Here is a 13,731-nt window from a genome sequence, read left to right on the forward strand (position 1 = left end):
CGATGATCATGTAGTCTTTCGCTTGGTATAGAATACGTCTCTGTCTAGAGCGAGAGGTGTTAGCCCTAAAAGTTTAGGTTTGGAGATAGACTAGTATATCTCCATACCATGGATCGCTTAACGATATGAGAAACAGTGTCTCATCCATGATTGACACTTTAGATGTTGAATCGTTGGACGACAATGGGAGGTCGCAAAGTAACTCCGTGAAGACCAAATATTTCTTTGATTTGGATTTGGTAAATTCCAGATCAAACTCTTGCAAAATGGCTATCCATTCGGAAAATTTTCCCTCTAGTAATTGACGTGACAGAATGTAGGTCATAGGGTTGCAATTTGATAAAATGGTAGTTTTACGAAAGAGAATATCGTGTCGAAATCTCTGTAATTCTTGAACAGCTGCTAAAGCTAGCTTTTCAACATAGGAGTACTTTCTCTTTGTATCATTTAAGTTTCTGCTTAAATAATAGACAGGGTGTTCTATCCCATTGTCCTCTTGCACTAAAACCATTGCGATGGTTGTATCTGTGGCGGTTAGATATAGCTTAAAGTCTTTTTGATAGTCAGGAGCATACATTAATGACGCTTTTACTAGGGAACCTTTTAAAACATCAAAGGAAGCTTGTGCAACCTGATCCAAGTTGAAGGGTACTTCCTTTTTCAAAAGACGTGTATAACCTTTAGTGAATTCAGCGTAATTTGGAATGAACCTTCTTAGAAAGTTTGCGTTCCCTTGGATTTTCTGAATTTGAAGCAAATTTGAAGGTGGATGCATGTCATGGATTGCCTAAACCTTACATCGGTCGAGTCGAATTCTATCCTTAGAAACTATGAAACCAAGTAACCGACCATAACCAACACAAAACACACACTTGTGTAGATTGAGTCATATCTTGTAGTGCTAGTAACGAAAAAATATGGCTCTCAAATGTTGCGGATGATCGGTTCGCTTTCGTGAATGAGCCAGAAAATCATCAAGATATGGTTGAACGATGTGTTTGATTTCATGGAAGGCGTAGCTCATTTCCCTCTAAAACGTTTCCCCTGTGTTCTTCAAACTGAAAGGTAGTTTACGGTATGCGAATGTGCCCCATGGACATATAAATGCAGTCTTTGACTAGTCCTGTGGGTGGATATTGATTTGGTTGTACCCGGAAAATCCATCCATGAATGAAAAGATTTCGCATCCAGCACATTCATCAATTATCTGATTGATGAAGGGTGTAGGGTAGTTGTCCTTTGGACATGCTTGATTTACGTCACTATAATCGACACACACTCTAATCGTTCCTTGCTTTTTCATCATAGGAACAATATTGAATACACAATTAGTGAGAGGAATAGGGTAAATGAAACCAGCATGCAAAAGTTTTTCAACTTCTACTTTAATGGCAACGACTTTCTTCGAGTGAACTAGTCGAAGCCGTTGTTGTACTGGTTTGACATCTGGATACATCTTGATTTCATGTTCAATGATGCTCGAGTCAGTGCCTAGCATTTCTTCATATGACCATGCAAAGACATTTCTGAATTCGCAAAAGAAAGCGCAGTATATTTCCAGTTCTGAAGGAGAATAAGTTTTGCCAGTGTGAATATTCTCTACAACATTAGGTCTGGTCGAGATATTAATGGTGATAGTTCCTCAATATTGGACAGATTTAGCTTGGAATCCACTGTATTTACAGTATTTGATAGAAAATAAAAAACTGAAGGATGATTAAGGTCGTTGGAATAATCTTCATTGTTATCTTGAAGGTGGGAACGATGGTGGTGATCTTCCTGTGGTTCCTCTCCTATCATCATTGAATGAATGATTCCTTCGTCTGTAGAATGTACACGAGACCAAGGATCGGAAGAGGTACCATACACTAGAGACCTATCTATACAAACACTTGCTGAGTGTTGATTTGGGTTTGCCGCCCAGGCCCAGAAAATTGATTGCTACAAAAATTTTATAGGGCTTGAGGGCAACACCTGGCGATGATCCACATTATCAAAATGGTTAGAGTTCTTCTCAATCTCGGATGATGTAGAAGATATCATATGACAGGTTTCCACTGTGGCCACTTCAACCAGATTACTTTGAGGCAAGGGGGAAAAAGTACCCATTAAGGAAGGGTCTTTTAGGAGACCTACTCTGATATTTTGAAGCGATTGAGAACTTCCATGGATCAATGGAATGCTTCCAGTAACTTGAGAATTATTGGGGGAAAAGGCCAGTTGGTCAACGACTTTAATCCCACATTAGAAGGGAAATGCAAACTTTCTAAAATATGTTGACACAATAGTAGCCATAGCATAAATCCAGGGCCTACCCAGTAAGATATTGTAGTCAAGGTTTCCATCAATGACTTTGACTTCGATTTCTACTGTTTTTCCCCCAAGTTCAACTTGCAAGTTACTCAATATCCCATACGGTTTGTATGTTCTTCCATCGAATGCTTTTAATGCCGTTGATGATCATGACAAGCATGGTGAGCCCAAAGTTCTCCAGCAACTCATTGACATAATACAGGTAGATGTCCCCTCATCAATGATTGTTCGATGAATAGTTTTATTAAAGGCTTTTACCTATATAAGGAAAGCAAGTTGGGCTGGTAACTGAGGTTCGTATCCCTTATGGTTAAAGGCCACAAGATTGTAATCTGCTAGGTCAATCCCACCTATTGCTGATAACAAAGCTTGCTTTTGGGAAGGGCAATTCTGCAGTGCTGCAAGTGTCGACATAGTATGTTGGGTCCCTATAATACTAGTGATTACCCCATTACTATTGTAGTTATACCCATTATTTATATTGTTGTGCCCCTATTACCCCCATATTGTTATTTATGTGCCCCATAGAATCCCTCTATTGTTATTTTTGTGGCTTTATATTATTATTGTTAGGTCGGCTGGATTATATTGTGACTCCCTAGACTCCTATATATAGAAAGGAGGTTTTGTCATTTGTATCATCCAAGAATTGTTCATTTATGTAATGTAAAGGAGGTTGCCCCCTCGAAGAGACTGAATTCTAAGGCGTGGATCTCTCTTTTCTATCTTTGTGTGAGCTGGTTTCATAACATTTGGTATCAGAGCTTTGGATTCTAGGGTTTCGCTCCTCCAAATAGGTCATCGTGGAATTTTCACTATAACTTTTTTTCTGTGACGTTTCAGAAGTTGCAAAAAAAACCCATTTGAGAAGAATTGGCGCTGAACCTTGGGTCTGATTTGCAGAGCTTTTCTCGCGATATTTTCGGAGATATGATCTAAGGAAGTTGGTCTTTTTGCAGACTCCTGAATTACATTCAAAACAGGTGACCGGGGGAAAATCGTCATAACTCTCTCTCTGAGGATCAGATTGAAATTTCATAAAAAGGTACAGAAAGAGGACGGACTCTAGTTTCTTGTGCGTGTGTTTCAGATTCAGAGGTTGAAACAGTGACTCGTGGCACGTCATACAAGTTTGCTCTACTGAACCAGTCTAAAAGCGAGTAACTGTGGGAGATTTCACATAACTCTTCCTTGGAGAATCCAATTTGGTTCAGACTTATGGCATTGGAAAGAGGACGTAGAAGGCTACTACAGGTAGCAATTTCAGAATTGGAGGATCCGAAATTACAGAGATACATCAGATTCAATATCAGGCTTCTATAAAGTGAAAAAAAGGTGTGTAGTTTTTTTTAATTTTTGTGTAAGCTTGGTTTAACGGAATTCAAAGGGCATAGTAAAACTTTATTATCGGTAACTGATGCCCCGAGGAAAGAAAATGCAAACACCTAGTAAGGAACCTGAAAGCTCTAGCATGACTCATGAAGAAGAGGAAGAAATGCTACATGATATATCAAAATTACAAGAACAAGTGCAACAAATGTCATGCTCACAAAAGCTAACAGAAGCTAAGATAAGTGGTGTGGAATCTAAGGTAAATGGCGTGGAATCTAAGATAAAGGGAATGGAAGCTAAGATGGATGGCATGGAAGCTAAGATTGACGCTAAATTTGATGGCATGGATGATAAGATGGATGAATTGAAGAAGTTGCTACAAGAAAGGGTCACTAATGGTGAAAAGGTAGTAAAGGAAACTCATGATGAGAATAAAAGAAATGTTAATCATGATTCCATAGACTCTAATGTTGGATCGAAGACTCACCATGTTCCAAAAATTGATGTGAGGAAGTTTGATGGCAAGGATCCCGCCACATGGATATTACAGATGGAGCAATTCTTCGATCTCAATAATGTGCAAAACACACAAAAGGTACGTATGGCAACTTTATATTTGGAACCAAATCAGTTTGTATGGTATCAATGGCTTTGTTCTCGTAAACAATTTATCACTTGGGCAATTTTTACGGAAGAATTGATAGCACATTATGAGGATACAAAAAGCAACACTTTTTTTAGCCAATTGATAAGTCTCAAACAAAAGGGTTCAATAATGGAGCACATTGAGGAGTTCCAAAAATTGAACATAAGGGTAAAAGATATTCCAGAGGAGCATAGGATTGATGTGTTCATAGGGTCTTTAAAGGATAATATCCAACATGATGTGCGCCTTTGGGAACCTGATTCATTAGAGAAGGCATTCAGGTTAGCAAGAAAAATGGAAAGCAAAATTATGGCAACTAGGAAGCATACCGTTCACAACTATAAAGACGGAAGTGTTGTTGCCCATAGTCTTCCACAACCTACAAGGTTGACACCACAACAATTGGAAGAAAAAAGAGCAAAAGGGCTTTGTTACAATTGTGATAGCAAATACACTAAAGGTCATAAGTGTGCTGAGAAGAAATTATTCTACATAGATTGTGAAGGGGAAGAAGAAAAGGAGCAAGAAAGGTCAAAAGAAGAGGATATATTCCAGGAACAAAGCCTAGATGAAGAACAAATAAATCCGACCATATCTTGTAATGCATTGGCAGGAATTACCACTCCTCAAACCATCAAGATAGAAGGACAAATCAAGAAGAAAAAGGTAATAGTGTTGATTGATTCAGGAAGCACCCACAATTTTATTCATTGTAGGGTAGCAAAAGAATTGAATTGCTTCCTATATCCAGCACCAGAGTGTCAAGTGATGATTGCAAATGGAGGAACAATAAATTGTTCTGGAAAGTGCCATAATATCAAGCTATCCATGGGAGAATATGTATTGACTAGCCCAATGCTTTCCATTCCAATGGGAGGTGCTGATGTTGTACTAGGAGTCCAATGGCTACAATCCTTGGGTACAATAGCTTTTAATTTTCAAGAAATTTTCATGAAATTTTCTGTGGAAGGAAAGGAAGTTGAATTAAGGGGTATTGTAGGGAAACCAGGAAAGATAATCAGCTCTAATGGCATGACAAAGCTTCTAAAAAAGGAGCAAAGAGGTGTAATTGCACAATTATGTTCGCTAGATGTTTCCACATTGGAATCATCTATTTCTCCAGATCTCCAAAAAGTCCTGGACAATCATTCCAAGGTATTTGAGACTCCCAAAGGTCTCCCACCTATGCGTGATCATGATCATGCTATTCATCTGATTCCAGGAAGTGTTCCTCCAAACATCAGGCCGTACAGATATCCCTATGTCCAAAAAAGTGAAATTGAACGTATGGTTGCAGAAATGCTAGAGGCTGGTATAATTCAACCGAGTCAAAGTTCTTTCTCAGCTCCAGTAGTATTGGTGCACAAGAAGGATGGATCATGGCGCATGTGTCCAGATTATAGGGAGCTCAACAAGCTCACTATTAAAGATAAGTTCCCCATTCCTGTTATTGATGAATTACTGGATGAATTGCATGGATCAATTTACTTCACCAAGTTGGATCTTCGTTCAGGATATCATCAAATCAGAATGAAGATTGAAGACATTCCGAAAACGGCATTTAGAACTCATGAGGGTCATTATGAATTTTTGGTCATGCCTTTTGGCCTTACCAATGCACCTTCAACATTTCAAGGTTTGATGAATTCAATTTTCAAACCATTCCTTAGAAAATTTGTGTTAGTATTTTTTGATGATATACTAATCTACAGCAAGTCTTGGAAGGATCATGTTGAACATGTTGACAGGGTGCTACAACTATTGGAGGAGAAACAATTATATGCAAAAAGATCCAAATGTTTCTTTGGAGTCCAGGAGGTGGAATATTTGGGTCATATTGTATCTCATGAAGGAGTTAAGGTAGACCCTAGAAAATTAAAGCCATTAAGGAATGGAAAATCCCCACATCCATAAAGCATCTGCGAGGATTTCTTGGGTTGACAGGGTATTATCGCAAGTTTGTTAAGAATTATGGGAGAATAGCAGCACCTCTAACAACATTATTGAAGAAAGATTCATTTTCATGGACTCCGGAAGCAACAAAGGCCTTTGAACATCTTAAAGAGGCAATGTGCCAAGCACCGGTCTTAGCTACACCGGACTTCACAAAAACCTTTATTGTGGAATGTGATGCTTCAGGAAATGGAATTGGTGCTATTCTAATGCAAGATGAAAGACCCATTGCTTTTGAAAGTCGTCCAATCAAGGGAAAGTTTTTAAGCAAAGCTATTTATGAGAAGGAAATGTTGGCAATACTCCATGCACTTAAGAAATGGCGACCCTACCTAATGGGAAGACACTTCAAGGTAAAAACGGATCATGATAGCCTTAAATACTTTTTAGAACAAAGATTATCCTCTGAAGAGCAACAAAAGTGGGTCACAAAGATGTTGGGTTATGACTTTGAAATCATCTACAAAAAAGGGAAGCAAAATGTGGTGGCAGATGCACTCTCAAGAAAGGATGAGGATGTGGAAGCATTGTTGTGTGCCATTTCTATTATCCAACCAGATTGGATAAACGAAGCAAGGGAGGAATGGAAGAATGACGAAGAAGTGTGGGCACTTATTCGAAAGTTACAACAAGATTCCAGTACTTCTGATACATTTAGCTGGCAAAATGATTCGTTATGGTACAAAGATCGCTTATACCTCTGTAAGGATTCCCAGCTAAAACAAAAGATTCTTATGGAATTGCACACTTCTCCCTTAGGAGGGCACTCAGGATTTTAAAAAAATTACCACAGGGTTAAGAAGGAATTTTTTTGGGATGGCCTTAAATCAGATATTCAAAAGTTTGTGGCGGAATGTTTGGTTTGCCAGCAAAATAAAGTTGAAACAATTAAGACACCGGGTCTATTACAACCTTTATCCATTCCAAGCCAACGTTGGGAGGAGGTTTCAATGGATTTTATCACAGGTTTACCCAGGTCTGAGGGAAAGAGTGTCATCATGGTGGTAGTTGACAGACTTACCAAGTATGCACACTTTTGTGCATTATCACATCCATTTAAAGCTAGTACAGTTTCTACTGCATTTATGGAAACAGTTCAAAAGCTACATGGAAACCCAAAGATTATTGTAAGTGACAGAGATCCCATTTTCACTGGAAATTTTTGGACAGAATTATTTTCTTGTCTTGGTACTCAGTTAGCTCATAGCTCATCTTATCATCCTCAATCTGATGGGCAAACTGAGATAGTAAACAAATGTTTGGAAGGATATCTTCGTTGCTTTGTATCTGATACGCAGACACAATGGGTCAAATGGTTGCCTCTGGCTGAATGGTGGTGTAACACTTCCTTCCATACAGCAACAAAAATGACCCCATTTATGGCACTTTATGGGTATCAACCACCATCCATCACATCATATTTAAGAGAAAATTGTAAGGTTCAGGCAGTGGAACATCACATCGAACATCAACAACAAGTCCTCCAACTCTTAAAGGATAACCTAGTGTTGGCACAAAATAGAATGAAACAACAGTCAGATCAACATCGCAGTGAAAGAAGTTTTGATGTAGGTGATTGGGTATTCCTACGGCTACAACCATATAAGCAAATGTCCCTAAAGCAAGCTAAGAAGGATAATAAATTATCACCAAAGTATTATGGTCCGTACAAGGTGTTGCAAAAGATTGGTACTATGGCATACAAATTGGAGCTTCCTGCAGCTTCTCGATTGCACCCAGTTTTCCATGTTTCATGTTTAAAGAAGGTTATAGATGACAAGCTCCCAATTCAAACAATATTGCCAGAACTTGACGAGGAAGGAAAAATTATATTGGAACCGGAAGCAGTCACAGAAACAAGAACTCGACAGCTACGAAATCGATCAATTTCAAAGTATCTTATCAAGTGGAAGAACTTATCCGCTGAAGATTCCACATGGGAGGATGAGAATTTTATGCAGAAGTATCCAGAACTACTCAAGCGTTGAGGACAACACTTTTTTGAAGGAGAGGGGCATGTTGGGTCCCTATAATACTAGTGATTACCCCATTACTATTGTAGTTATACCCCTTATTTATATTGTTGTGCCCCTATTACCCCTATATTGTTATTTCTGTGCCCCATAGAATCCCTCTATTGTTATTTTTGTGGCTTTATATTATTATTGTTAGGTCGGCTGGATTATATTGTGACTCCCTAGACTCCTATATATAGAAAGGAGGTTTTGTCATTTGTATCATCCAAGAATTGTTCATTTATGTAATGTAAAGGAGGTTGCCCCCTCGAAGAGGCTGAATTCTAAGGCGTGGATCTCTCTTTTCTATCTTTGTGTGAGCTGGTTTCATAACATAGTAGATGGTGATTGAGCCATATCCTCCACTATATTTTTGTGCTGCTCTAGCACGAGGATTAAATGTCAATTTATGTGCTACTCCTTTAGGCAACTTTATAGTTAATTCAGGAATGATGGGTAGAACAACTTCTGACAAAGTTGTTGTCAAACTACTAGGTTGATCTGTAGCCTTGTTGTTCAACATCTGTGGATTCCCATAATCTTTATTCCTTGTCGATATCAAAGCATCATTTTGATATTTCAGGACGAATAACATAAGCACTTGGGATGGGGAAGCATTATTGATAGCAACCAGGTTAGTTTCTGGGTTTGGAAATGGATCAGTCAACACTGCTGAGGTACTTGAAGTATTTTTAAAAAATTTCGTGACCTCAGCTCTATGTGGACAATCTTTCGTCCAATGTTCCTCGTTACATATGAAACATGGTTGACCTAGTTTCTTTTGCCCAGTAGGGTTGACAGAAGATTTTTCAAGAGTTGAATCATCGTGTTTCTTCTTTTTGTCCTTCCCCTTCTTCTTGCTACCTAGCTTCTTTGGATTCTTGCCCTTGTCAAATGACACGGCATTAATCTTTGAGGCAAGAGGTTTATCATTTGCTTTTTGACTAGAGACTGCAAGGGCTTTACCAAATTGAGCCTTTGTAGTTTGCGTGATTGAGGTACCGATCACGCTGTCACCGGCGTGAGAGTCCCTCTTTGATTTAGGAGGTGGGGGAACGAAGAATTCTGGTCTAGGAGCATCAAGAATTTTGTTGTAGAGCATGCCAGACTGAGTATAGATCAAGTCTAAATATTGTGCATGAGCAATGACTTGCTCTTCAGTGACAACTCCTCCCTTTGTGAAATCTTCAGTAATAGAAGGTAATAATGACTTAATAAACCACTCAGCTAGAAGCTAGTTAGGAACATACGTCTTTAGCATTCGACGACGATGTTGCCACTCATGAATATGATTAGATATGTGAGTGGCTATTGTCTGTTTAAAGTTGGTAAGGAGTTTTGTTCCCATTTCGTACTTTATGGGTAATTGAATGTGGGTTAGAAAAGTAGTGGCAAGGGCACTAAAGTTATCAAATGAAGCTCTATGCAATTCAATATACCATTTTTCTGTTGGACTAGTTAGCGTTCATTGAAAAAGGTGAATCCTAATCAAATCATCATTTAGGGTGTTAGATGAGCACCACAAATGAAAAGTCATTACATGATTCGATGGATCTTCACCTAGATTTCCATTGAATTTAGAAATATCGGAGGGAAGTTTATGAGGAATCGATGGCCACCAAGGGGCGTATGCAGTTGGATCATTCGTCAGCCGATTCAAATCTGGTAATTCTAGAGTTGCTAGAAAAGGCAACTGTTGATTCAGGGTCGGCGAAGCATACCCAGGATAAGATGGGATCACCTGAGCAGTAGGTCTTTGCATACCAGCATAATGTATCTGGTGCTGGTAACTTTGATAAGGTTGATGGGCATAACCATTATAGTATGGTTGTTGATAACTGTTTGGAAAATGCGGTTGCCCATTACCTAAAAAACCTTATTGCTTAGGTCCTCGATAAGTTTGCTGGAATTGCGGTTTTTGATATTGTACCAGCCATGGTTGTTGGACCATTTGCTGCTACCCAATACTGGATGATTGACCAAGATGCAGAGTGATAGTACCTGTTTGAGCCTGAGTCATTCCAAGTAAGGAAACACTAACCTGAGGTTTTGATTGAGCTGTAGAGACAAGAGGTTGTTGTATTGCAACTTGAGAGACTTGAGGTTGACACACAATAGGCAGTTCTTGTACTTGCGACATAGTCCCAATAGTAGGGGTAGTGGGGATATTGGACACAGATTGGGCTAGTTGCATTGAATATACAACCCTTGGTTGTTGAGTTAGTATTGGTATCCAACCACTGGATGTAATTCCAATTTGACCTGAATTTTGTTGTGAACTCTCATATGGTTGTTCTCCAGGAGGGAACAATGAAAAAGCATACTTCCCTCCATATCGCAGCAATCCAGTGTTCAAAGGATCTACCGGTCTTTGAAAACTAGTCTGCCCAAATTGATACTGGCATGTAGGATCAATTTGCTGAGTTTCAACATAAGAAATACTGGATGGGATTGCAGATGAACAAATAGGAACATACCATCTTGTTGAAACAGTCCCTGAGTGGACTCCAGCTAGTGGTTGATAACTAGTTGGGACAGATGGTATACCAGCAAACATCATCGGAACGACAACAGGAAGCTTTGATGTTGCTATATCAGATGACACAGTCCTAGATGTTGATGGTTGCTCAGACATTTTTAGTCTATCCAAAAGATTTTCAAGCGATTCAACAGGAACTTGCGATGAAGGATGATTAAAAGAACTAACTTCAAGTGTAGAAGGATGCAAGTGGATCCCAGTTCCAAAATGGAATGGAGTACTAGATGGAGGATCCTCTACTATCTCTTCTATAGCAATCAGTCCAGGTGGAAGAGGTAGACTGTCAGGTTCGTAAAATATTTCTGGAGCCGAATAAGGCATAGCTTCTGTAGTGACAGATATCGGGGGGTGACACCTTTTGAATTCTAGAATTCAACTTCCAGATGTTTAGGCAAGTGAACTTCAGTCTCTGGATCAGATCTAGCTAGAGCTATTTTAGGAATAGAGGTGTTTACCATTACACTAGGATCAGTTCTAATGTCCTCTTGTAACTGCAAAAATTCTTCTATAAAGGTGGATATACCAAAAATGATCGGAGTAACTGTTGACACACAAGTTTCAAATAAACCAGGAGAAGTGGACTCATTTAAACGAGATTGTTTGTCCCAGAATGGTTTTTTTTTGGAGTCAAAGACTATTGACTCACTAGTCTCCACAAACGATGGGGTTTTGATTGACTTTCTTCCATGATTGCGGATTACTTGATCAACTCAAAAAAAAGGGGGAAAATGTTATTCTGAAGTAAATAAATTTTAATGACGCTTTGACACAACTTTGCTTTTTCAATTTTTAAGAGTAAAGAAAAAGCTAAAGATGACTCTAGTCCCCTTCGATTTTTAATGAGCCTGAAGTGACAAGTGCTCAGATGGACCTTTTCTTTTAAGGAGTCGAAGAGGAACGAAAGTGACTACTCTGGAAATCTAGACAAAGGGATTACCAAACCAATCACAAAACTGCAAAATACACCTTGGTGGTAAATTAAAGAGAAATTACCAAGGACTTATGTACGACAGTAAATCTTCCCGAATGCTGTGTTCAGTGCATTGCGATCGATAGGGCGGTAGACACTACTTCCTATGGATAGAGGATATAAGCCTATTGTGGTCTCCCAATATATACTCGACGGTATGGGGAGCACAAGTCTGTACTAGCACTTGTCGTATCAAAGAGGAGGAATCCCCCAACCTTTGATGAAAACGATAGTTACTATATTTTACGACATCGGAACACGTCTCTAGCCTAAACCTCTAGATGTGTTGCGCTAGGTTCCAAAGCTTTGTTAAGTTCATTGAAATTTATTTTAGAGTTGATCTTGCATGGAATTTTTCCTTTCAAGGTTCACCATGTGATGTACATGTAAAATTCCTAAATATGCAATCTAAAATGATAAACAGTCGTTGTTTACTTTTAGCAATGAAAATACTAGCTACTAAGGAAAGACGATTATGATTTCTTTCGAACAGAGAGAAAAGAGCACACACTAAATTCACTTTTCCTAAATCATTTTCTGCACATAGTCTAAATGCAAAGGCAAATACATGTATTTTTTTCATTCCCTTTAATGTGAAGAGTGCAAAAAAGGAAAATTAAGTACAGATCTGAACTATTTTCTTCAAAGCGACATTTCGACGATTTCTTTTCAAAATGAAAGGAAGACTAAAATGACACTTTTCGATTTCGAATAGTGAAATTCTTTTAATGCTTCAAATATTAACAATTCAAATCAAATACATGACAAAAAGTTCAATCGACTATCTAGAGGAGGAAGACTTTACGAAACTCCTCTTCTTTGACACAAAACGACAACTATGACACTTTTTGCATCAAAATGACAGTTCGATTTAAGCTACTTTCTGACGAAGGACTGTAAATGATGGACAAATACATAAAAAAAACTACTAATCCTAATCAATGGAGGTTGAAATATGTAAAGAAAGGACGCATCAGCAATGAGATACTGATCATGAGCAGCAAAACTACTGAATAAAGCTGAAAACAAGGACAAAAAACCCAAATTTTAAAGAGAGAAATAGGATGACTCAGTCATCGCACCTGTGCTTCACAGAAACAAGGATGCATCCCACTTGCTACACATGGGAGGTGCGATGCATATTGGCTTCCAGTGATAGATAGTGTGATGGGCTAGGGAGCGAAACTGAGGTGGGTTTTTGCTCAAATTTGCAGCTGAGTTCAGTGATTTAGGTTGAGCTATGATGGACAGTAAAAAGCAAGGTACAGGGGTACGATCTTGGGAGGTTATTGAGCTACCACAAAGGCATTTACAATGCTCGTAACTCAGATGTTCAGTTCATAAACCAACCTGGAGATTGCCTGAAGCAACATTCATCTACTTTGCAATTGCATAGCAAGAGCAGTTCGAAGGCTATATGGCTAACTTCAGGCTCCATCTGTAGTTTATAAAGCAAACAACAATAACAAACAAACAAACTATTCACTCCCCAGTGGAGTCACCATTTTGTTTCCGGGAAAACTAGTCTCTTTTCTATCTGCTAGTCCCACTAAGATTGGCAACTATCTTAGAAACAAATAAAGAAAACCACTTTGCGATTTCCTTTATGTATGATAGATAAGAGAGAAGCAAAGAGACCAACATGGATCTTCCACTTGACTCCTTGCTTGATTTCTCTCTCCCTTGATAGAGCTTGCAACTCCTCACCTACTTGTCCCACTTAGAGAATATCTGTAGAGACAAAGTAACAAAACACCATCAAAGCATCTCGATCTATAATATCATAAACAATGTAGAATCAGAAATACATTGAACATACAATTGCATTTACAAATAACAAGATTCACAAATACATGATTGTATGGAGGAAAACTCAAAGAACTTTATTAAAATAGAAGGGAGAATTACAACCCAGTTGTCTGATCCAACATCATCCTCCCAGCATCAAAGCCCTCTTCACCTC

The sequence above is a fragment of the Pinus tabuliformis genome, chromosome X (genome assembly GCF_031772625.1).
Source record: "Pinus tabuliformis cultivar Carrire ecotype Pingquan chromosome X, CPIR1, whole genome shotgun sequence".
Taxonomy (NCBI): Eukaryota; Viridiplantae; Streptophyta; class Pinopsida; order Pinales; family Pinaceae; genus Pinus; species Pinus tabuliformis.